Here is a 10653-nt window from a genome sequence, read left to right on the forward strand (position 1 = left end):
GGGACTGCTTTCTTTGGGATGATGATGATGCTCTTCTTTGAAGGGGAAGACTTGAGGTGGTCTGAGGAGCTTAAGGCTGTCGTGAAGGAGAATGCCACTAGTTTGATTGTGACCAAGCTTCCTGGATAGATTGGGTTGGGGAAGACTCTTTCCTATGTTTTGATGATAATGAAGGTGAACATCTCTTGTTGACTGGGGAGCTTCTTGTTTGGAAGGTAGAGAATGGGAAACCCTACTCTTTGGGGGTGGAGATGGTGATACTCTTTGTTTAGGAGAGAGAGGGGGAGAAGCTATTCTCTTTGGAGGTAGAGAAGGTCTGTATTGGAAGAGTGTCTTCTTTATTTTTAAATTTTTATTTTAATTGTGATTTTAATGAGCATTTACATAAAGGTAAATTTTCATTCATTTATTGCTGCACATTTTACCCCCTTCCCCAGTTTATTTTTTAAAAAAAATATTCATTCACTGTTGCACTACCTCCCCTGCTTCCAGTCCTCTTTGTAATGATGTATCTATTATTCTGGGCTGTTGTTGTAAGTATAATGCCTAATCATATATTCATTTTAGACAGTTCTTTCTTTCATCTGTTCCAATGCAATGGTCATTATATAAGAACTCTCATCCTATTCTCCTCCTAACCCCCCATGTCAGATCTGCTTTATAACAATGGTGCTATGCAGTCTTTGTCTTTTTGTGATTGAAATATTTGACTCAGCATGATGTGCTCCAGTGTTCCCCATGTTGTGTTTTATAAGTTCATTGTTTTTCAGTGCTGTGTTGTTTTTGTTGATTGTCATCGTGTCGAACACAACTCATAGCAACACTATGAACAAAAGGCCTGAAGACTTCCTGTAACTAGTGTCATTTATCAAAATTCATAGTTTCCAGAGGCATGTTGTTTAGGAACCAGATGCCACTCCTGCTTCTAAACCTGTCTTAAACTGGGAGCTCCACCAAACTCTGGATCTCTGTGGCTATTAATCTTTTTGGAAGCATATTGTTTCATCTTTCTCTTATGAAATGGCTGGTGACTTTGAACCATCATTTTTTGGTTTACCCAATGATTAACCCACCCAGAGTTTCTTAACTTGCCAAAGCATAACTGAAAAGAGATATTGAGAGAGGAGGGAAACGAAAGGGTAAAATAATCAATTTTCTTAGAAATTGAAATTATTAAAGTTATTTTCCAAGATTGAAAACAGAAACAATGTTCAGTTTGTTCTGAGACTGGGATATAGAAGAAAATGAACAAAACTATGCATCAAAACAAGGTAAAAACTCTTTAGGCTGGTCAAATTTTACTACTTTCTAACACACAATGTTATGTAGTGATTTATACAAAGGCAAAATAAACAATAATTTCACAAAGGCAAAATGCTGGATTAAACATAATTTCCACTCACATATATTAAGATATTTTTAAGTGCTGTGTAATATTCTATTATATGAATATACCATAGTTTTTCTATCCACTCATTTGTTGGATGGATCAAGAACTTAGGAGTAAAACCAAAGACTATAAATTTTATTAGGGAAAAACTTGGAAAAATGCTAGAAGCCCTAATCCACAGGATGAACTGTCTTCCAAGCAAAATGAAAACCTACAACTAGGAAAGAACAAACCAGATGAATGGGATCTACTAAGAATCAAATCCCTATGCACATAAAAAAAACCCCTTTTCCAGCAGAGTTAAAAGGAAATCCACAGACTGGGAAAAATATTTGCTAATGACAGATCTGAGAAGAGACTCATATCGAAAATTTATAGAGTACCTCAGCACCTCAATGAGAAAAAGGTAAACAACCAAATAGCAAAATGAGCATAGGGTATGAACAGATATTTCACAAAAGAGGACATTTAGACAGTAAGCAAACACATGAAGAAATGTCCAAAATCCCTAGCTATCAGAGACATACAAACCAAAACAACTATGAGATACTATCTCACCCCAGTAACAATAGCCAAGTTCAACAAAGCAGCAAACAACAAATGCTGGTGAAGTTATGAAGAGATGAAAACCTTCATTTACTGCTAGTGGGAGTCTAAAATTGTGCAACCACTATGGAAGACAGTTAGGCACTTTCTCAAAAAGTTGAAAACAGAAATAGCATTTGGCCCAGCAATTTCACTACTGGGAATATACCCTAAATAAACCATAACGTCCATCCAAACAGATATACACACATCCATGTTTAATGCTGCATTATTTACAATAGCAAAGAGATGGAAGCAATCCAAATGCCTATCAACAAATGAATGGAGAGTATTATCTTGGTGAAGGTGAGTGTTGTTGAGGCAGGAGAGTGGAGTCCTTAACCATGGAGGTGGTATGGGAGGCCTGCATCTCAGAGGAGGAGGAGTAGGGGAAGGAGAAAGCCACCTTCTTGTAGGTGGTGGGGTAGGACTTCTCCATCTACCACGAGGTGAAGCCTCTTTCAGACACTTTTGTGGTGATGGAGAAGAACTTTGGGAAGGAGAATGTCTCCTTTGACTGCCTACATCATCATTCTTCCCATGAGACGTTTTGGATCTCTCATCTTCTGAGGAGGACGAAAAGCTAGAATCAGATGAAGACTGCTGGTTCTGTTGTCTGTACTGGTGTCTTTGTTGCACACAATGGCTGCTGCCATTTTGCCACATTTAATCTTCCTCCAATTCAGATAACTCTATTTTTCTAGACTTGGGTGTTAGGAAAGAGGACTTTCTTTTTTCAGTAACTTTATGCTTGGTCTCTTTGCCTGAAGTTCTCCCTGGAGAAATAGAAACATGACTTTCTGGTATGGATTGACTGATGGGGTATTGGATAATTATTTTAGCGGAGGAGCTGCTGGAGGTGATGGTTGATACTGTTGCCTTGGAGGACTTACTGATAGAGATACTCTCCGAGTTTTTCAAGGGGAACTGGATATACTCTTGGGTGGCTTCTTTGATGGTGACTGGGAATGAGATGAAGAGGATGATGAGCTACTCCCAGACAAGGCTGCTGCTGGGTGACTTCTTTGTCTTTATGGAGAACTGCTCCTTCTCTACCTTGGTGGAGGAGGAATTCATCTTGGTGGAGCTCTTCTTCAAGGAGATGGTCATCTTTTAGGTGTGTATCTTCATACTGGGATATCATATCATATCATATCATATCATATCATCATATCATCATTGGGATCTATGATGTCTTCTAGGTTGAGTATGAGAAGGACAGTGAGAATGTGTCCCAGACCCTTACTTAGAATGAGATCCAGATCACAGTTTAATTTTCCCCTTTTCCTTCTTAGAATTTTTTTTCCTGGAGAAGGTTCTTTAGGCTCTGATATAGGTTCAGGCTTGAGAACTTTCAGAATGTCACTAGTAGAAGTGGCCTCTTGTACTGAATGCTCTTTTACTTTCATTGAAGGTTCTAGGATTTCTGCAGTTTTCTCTTTTTCTGGAGCAGGGGAAGGACTCCAGCTCTTAATTCAGTGACAGGGAGTTTGAGAACAACTGCACTTTCTCTCTCTCTCCTGACAGGAGAAAATTGACTTCTAGGAGAAGTAGATCTGGATTTTAATCTTCTTGGGCTTTGAGATCTCTATCTTTTCTAGGTAGCTTACATTTTCTTCCTTATCTCTCTTGTATTTGTCTTTGTCTTGCTTTTTCATATATGCCAATTTTTCTTGTTCAATCTGTCTCTGTTTTATTTCTTCTTTCTTTAGTTCTAAAAGAGCAGAAAGAAGTCCAGCAATATTTTCTGTGCACTTAACAGCAGGGGCCGTAGATATCTCATAAATTCTTTAGTATTTTTTCCATTTTAAAAAACCCAGTCAAGTTGATTTGCATAATTTTGGAATCTAGATTCTTCACTTCCAGCTGGTTGAATGTAAACTCAATCACAACCTCATCTTCAAACCCAAGGAGGAATTGCACTGGGAAAATCTGTTGTCAAAGACCTCTATAGAATACTGAGAAGCAACAATGTTAGTACAGAAACCAAGGTGCATCTGAGCCAGACCATGGGTTTTGCTACTGCTTGCTATGCTTCAGAGAGCTGAACATTGACTAAAGATGAGAGAAAAAGAATTGATGCCATTGAGTTGTTGTGCTGGAGAAAAGTCTTGAACATACCAAAGACCATCAAGAAAACAAATAAGTCTGTCTTAGAGAGGGTAAAACCAAGTTGCCCTTTGGATGCTAGGATTTGGAAGCTCCGTATCACATAATTTGGGTATATGGCCAGGAGGGACCAGTACTTGCAGAAGAACCCAGTGCTTGGAAGGGTGGAGGGGAAAGCACAGGAGATGAAATGGATTGGTAAAGTAACTGGGGCAATTGGGATAGGTTTGTCAGAGTCAGTGAGACTGGCTCAGGATAAGACAACTTCAGAGTTGTTTCACAAAGGATCACTATGAGTTGCATGTGATTCGATAGCACATAACAACAAGGACATTGGGGTACAAATCTCCTTTTGAGTTCCAATCTCTCTACACTGTAACAACTGTAGTATTACAGAATACTACAGATCCTCCACAAGAAAAAGTCTGATAGTTTAAGTAGAATTGGTGATAAATCTTTGGATGTTTGGTAGAATTCAGCTGTCAAGCCTTCTGCATAGGGACTTTTCTTGTGGGGGTGTCTTTTTATGACCTGCTTATTTTCTTCTTTTGTCATAGGTCTGTTCACGTGTTTTATATCTGTCCAAGTCAGTCTGCGTAGGACCTGAATTTCAAGAAATTTGTCCATTTCCTGTATGTTTTCAAATTTTCAAAGTATAACTTTTCATAATATTTTGATATTATAGATTTCATTTCTTTCAGTTCTGTTGTTATGTCACCTTTGTTATTCCTTAATCAATTTATTTGTGTCTTCTCCTTTCCCCCCCTTTTGTTAAGTCTGCCAGTGGTTTGTCAATTTTATTGACCCTTTTGAAAAACCTTTGTTTTGTTAATAGTTTCAATTGTTTTTCCATCTTATTGATTTCTCATCTTGTTCTTATAATTTCTTTCTTCTAGAGTCTATTGGTTTAGATTGTTGTTCTTTTTCTATCTGATGAAGGTGTTGAGTTAGATCACTAATTTTGCTTTGTTTTTTATGTGTTTGCCTGTTGGCACCTGAGGACTTCTTGAACTGCATCCCAGAGTTTTTGGTACGTTGTATCTTAATTATCATTTGTTTTGAGGAACTTTTTAAATTTTGTTCTTTATTTCTTCTATGGAAGCAGGAGCAGCATCCACTTCCGAAATGACTTGCCTCCTGAAACTCTATGTATGACCAGTGCTCAGGCCTTTCATTCATAGGGTTGCTATGAGTCATCTATGACTCGATGGCACCTAACAACAACATCAGCATTTCTTCTATAACCTAATTGTGTTCTAACAGGGTGTTCTTTAGTTTCCACAGGCATATTTTTTAAGCTTTATCATTTTGTGGTTAACTGCTTGTTTTATGATATTGTGGTCTGAAAAGACATTTTGTATTAATACAATGATTTTCAATTTGTTGAGGCTTGCTATTGCCCTAATAAGTGATAAATTCTGGAGAATATACAATATGCACTTGAGAAGAAAGTAAATCAAGTTTTAGTTGAGTGCAGTAACTCGAAATACATCCACCAGTTCAAGTTGGCTGAATGTATAGTTTGGATCTTTGGCATCTTTATGTTTCTTTTGAGTTTACTTATTTTTGGTGAGAGTGGTGTGTTAGTCTCCTACTACAATTGTGATGCTATTTCTTTCCTCAAGTCTTTCAATCATTAATCATTGTTTTATATATTTTGCAGGTCTGTCATTAGGTGAGTAGATATTGACCAAGGTTATGTCTTCTTGCTCTACTGTTGTTTTAATCATTATATAGTGTCCCTCTTTATCTTTTGTGGTAGTTAACATCCTAAAGTATATTTTTTTTATCAGAGATATTATCACTTCTACTTTTTTGAGGTTGCCATTTTCTTGGTATATTTTTCCCAAGCCTTTGTTTTTGAGTCTTTATCTTCTTTTTTTAGATGTATTGATGGGATTCCCCCCTGCCATTCTGATATCTTTTTTTCTCTTAAATGGTGCATTTAATCCATTGAGGTTAAGTGTGATTATTGACAGGTCAGGTTTGATTGCCATTTTGTAGTCTTTCCTTTTTTGTTGTTTCTTATTACTACAGTCCATCCACTTTCCTTTGGTCTCTGTGTGAAGCACTTCCCTTAAGAGTTGTTGTAGATTTGGTCTTGTTTTCACAAATTCCTTAAGTTCCCTCTTTTCTGCAAATAATCTCAATTCTTCTTTATATTTGAAGGAGAGCTTTGCTTGGTCCAGATTCCTCGGTTGGCAATTGTCTTCTTTTACTTTCTGTATATGCCATCCCATCGTCTTCTTTCTTGCACGATTTCTGCTGAGAAATCAGAACTTAATCTAGTTGCTTTTTTTTTGTAGGTGATTCTCCCTCCCCTTTCCCCTGTACTTCTCTTAGTATTCTATTGCTATCTTTGATTTTGGAAAATTTCACTATGAAACCTCTTGATTTTTTTGAGGGGGGCAGTGTAGTATATTTGGTGTTCATTGAGCTTCTTGGATACAAATTTCCTCACTCTTCACAATATCTGGGAAGTTTTCTTCCAGTACTTCTTCCACAATTTTCTCAGTCATTTTACTATACCTCTCAAATTCTGGAATTCCAGTCATACATATGTTGTTCCTTTTGGTGTCATCCCATATGATTCTAATGTTTTCTTCATTTGCTTTAAGTCTCATCTCTGAACAGCATACTTCTGGAAACTCTGTGAACTTTGATAAATAGCAATGGTTGTAGGGATGCTTTAGGCCTTTTGTTCATGGGGTCTTTATGAGGCATGCTTGAATTGATGAAAATCAACAACAACACGTTTCCACTGAGCTGCTTGTCTTCCAACCCAATGACTTTCCATTCCACCTCTTCTGTTCTACCTTTTTGTCCCTCCAGTGTGTTGGACACTTCTGCTATTTTAATCTAAATATTCTAGATTGAATTTTCATTCAGTTCTGTTATTTCCTGTACTGAGTTGTTGGTACCTTCTTTTCTTATGATTTTTTTTCTTTAAAAAAATTCATCTGGATTTATTTACAAAGTTTGAATACTTTGTTTTCCACAAAAGATCCTTCCTATTTTCTTCACCCTACCTATCCATAAAATTGTGCAATTCTATGATTAACACCCTACCCACCAGCATCCACACCCCTCAATTCCCTCCTTCCCCCTGCCTTGGATCCTCATACTCAATCTACATTAATGTTTTTATACAGTATTTGTCCTTGTGGGACTGAGTTAGTTCACTCAGCATAATAGTCTCTAGTACCTCCTAAGCTAGGTAGTAATTTACAAAATGATTACTCCTGTGTGCTGCGTAGTATTCCATTGTATGAATGTGCAACAACTTCTCAATTCATTCATTTGTGGTTGGAAATCTAGGCTGTTTCCAAGTTCTTGCAGTGGTTAAGAATGCTGTTATGAACATGGGTGTACAAGTTTCCATTTGAGCCTCAGTTCTAATTTTCTTGGGTTATATTCCAAGCAATAAGTGAGTCATATGCAATTTTTATGTTCACCTTTTTGAGAAAGTGCCAAATTGCCTTCCAGAGTGCTTTACCATTGTATAATCTCACCAACAATGTAAAAGAGTGCCTATCTCAGCACATTCTTTCCAGCATTTATTACTTGTTTTCCTGGTAAACTTTGCCACTGCTACTGGACTGAGATGGTATCTCATTGTGTTTTTGATTTGCATGTCTTATTGACAGTGATTTGGAGCATTTCTTCATGTATATGTTGGCCACCCAAATGTTCTCCTCTGTGAAAAAACTTTCCACGTCTGTTGACCATTTTGTAATTGGTTTATCTGTCTTTTTCTTGTAGAGGCCCAGGAGTATTCCATAAACTTTTGTTTATACAGTCTTTTGTCTGAGATGGTATTACCAAATGTTTGTTCCCAATCAGAGGTTTTCTTTTTACCCTTTAGAAAAAAATTTTGAAGAGCACAGAGATTTAATCTTTAGAAGGTCCCATTCACCAATTTTGTCCTCTTCAGATTGTACATTTCTGGCTGTATTTGGCAGTCTTTTTATAGCATAGACTAAGGCTTCTAAGCTTGATCCCAGTTTGTCTCTTATGAACTTTATGGATTTGGGCTTTACTCCCAAGTCTCTTATCCACCTTTAGCTGATTTTTGTGTATGCTATGAGATGTGGATCCTGTTTCAGTTTTCTGCAGGTGGAAGTCCAATTTTCCCAGCACCATTTGTTGAAGAAGTTGTCATTTCCCCAATTGATAGGTTTTATTTCCTTGTCGAACATGTTGCCCACAGTTGACCATAGATAGCTGGGCCTATTTTGGGGTTCTCAATTCTGTTCCACTCATCTATGTGCCTTTCATTATATCAGTACCATACTGTTTTGGTTACTATCACTGTGTTGCAGGTTTTGAGATCAGGGAGTGCTATACCTCCCACTTCATTTTTATTTCTCAGAAGTGTTTTGCTTATTCGGGGTCTCCTGCCTCTCCAAATAAACTTGACAATTTCCCTTTTGATCTCCTTGAAAAAATGAATTTGGTATCTGTATTGAGATTGCACTGAATATGTAAATTTTGTAGGATTGTCATTTTCACAATATTGAGTTTTTCTATTCAAGAGCAAGGTATATTTTCCCATTTCTTCAGATTTATTTTTGTTTCTTGTAGTAATGTTTTGTAAATCCCTTTGAATAGGTCCTTTTGTCTTTCTAGTTAGATTTACTCCCAATTATTCAATCTTGTGATTAGCTATTATGAAAGCTATTGTTTTCCTTAGCTACAGTTCTGTATTTTCTTTGTCACTGTATACAAATCCAATTGATTTTTGTATGTTGATCTTGTATCCTGCCAGTTTGCTGAATTGGTTAACCATGCCCAGTAGTTTTCTTGCTCAGTCTTTAGAGTTTTTAAGTATACTATCCTGTGATTGCATATAGAGATAAGTTTACCTCCTCTTTGCTAATTTGGATACCTTTTATTTCCTTCTGTTGTCTTAACTGATATCACTAAGACTTACAATAACATATTGATAGGAGAGGCAATAGAAGGCATCCTTGACTAGTTCCTCTTCACACAGGGAATGCCTTTAATTTCTTTCCATCGAGATCAGTGTTGGTTCTTGGTTTGCATGTATGCTTTTTACTATATTGAAGAAATTCCCCTCTATTACTATTCTTTTGAGTGTTTTGATTAGGAAAGGGTGTTGGATTTTGTCAATGGCCTTTTCTGCTTTAAACTTTTTAGGATCATATGGTTCTTGTTCTTTGTTTTGTTAATGTGATGAATTACACTGATTGTTTTCCTTGTGTTGAACCACCTTTGCATATCTGCTGTGAATCCCACTTGGTCATGTGAATTATTTTTTAATGTGTCATTGGATTCTATTGGTGAGGACTTTATTCAGGATTTTTGCATCTATTTTTCATGAGAAATATTGGCCTATAGTTTTCTATTTTGGTCGTGTGTTTAACTTACTTTGGTAACAAGGATATATTTGCTTTGTAGAATGAGTCCATATTTTTCCATTTTCTTAAATACTTTATGTAGAATTAGTGACAGTTCTTCTCTGAACGTTTGATAAAATTCATTTGTAAAACGATCTGGTCTACGGCTTTTTTTGGCTGGAAGTTGTTTTATTACCTTTTCAATTTCTCCTTTCGTAATGGGTCTGTTCAGGTGTTTCAGTTTGTGTCAGTTATAGGTAGGTTGTGAATTTCTAACTATTCATTTCCTCTAGGTTTCATATTTGTTTGAGTAAAATTTTTCATAATATTCCATTGTTAGCCTTTTCATTTTAGTTGGCTCTGTTGTGACTTTGCCTGCTTCATCTCTTAATTGGATTGTGTCTTTTCTTTCTTTTCCTTTGTTAGTTTTTCTAGTGTGCAATTTTATTGACCTTTTCAAAGAACCAACACCTGTTTTTGTTGATGGTTTAAATTGTTTTTCTGTTTTCTATTCCATATTGCCTTTACTTGCTTCTTTCTGTTCTGGGATTCCAATTATGCACATGTTATTCCTCTTGATGGTGTCCCACATTATTTTTAGGTTTTCTTCTTTTTCTTTCCGTTTTGATTCTGCTTTTTGTTCTAACAGATCAGTGGTGACAAATCTATCTTCTTTTTCACTGATTGTGTTCCAGCTATTCAATTCTGTTTATATATCCCTCCAACATTTTGACAGCATCTGAAACATTGGTCCTCATATTTTGAATTGTGATTTCTTATTTTTCCAGAGCCTCTAGTGCCTTGTTTGTTCTATCTGCATTGATTTGGATAGTTTTTTTTTTAGCTCCTTCTGGTTTTTGCTTGCAGTGTCCTGTAATTCTTCAAGTTTGTCTTTCACCCATTGAAAATATTCAATCATTGTTCTCATACATTCTGTATATGAAAGTTCCATCAGACTTTCTGGCTTCAAGAAATCCATTGATACGGTTTCACTTTTTTTTGGTGACATCCTGTTTTGTGTTTGGGTAGAGTGTGAAGCGGCATACTTCTTTTTTTTCTTTTTCTTTTCCCCTCTGTGTATTAAAATAATTCTCCCTGTACATATCCATCTGAGCCAAAAGAAATCAAGAGTGCATACTTTACAATATTTACCTGTTTTGAGACATTCAAGTCAATTCAGATGGCAACAGTAGAATTCAGTCAATCACT

At 36.5% G+C, this 10653-nt stretch overlaps 1 pseudogene; it reads right to left on the minus strand.

The window, feature by feature from the left end:
* Positions 1 to 3006: 3006 nt before the first annotated feature.
* LOC102857235 overlaps positions 3007 to 10653 on the minus strand; it is a 15196-nt pseudogene continuing 7549 nt past the window's right edge.

Source organism: Elephantulus edwardii, unplaced genomic scaffold (assembly GCF_000299155.1).
Source record: "Elephantulus edwardii isolate Elephantulus edwardi_28Jun2011 unplaced genomic scaffold, EleEdw1.0 scaffold00276, whole genome shotgun sequence".
Taxonomy (NCBI): domain Eukaryota; kingdom Metazoa; phylum Chordata; class Mammalia; order Macroscelidea; family Macroscelididae; genus Elephantulus; species Elephantulus edwardii.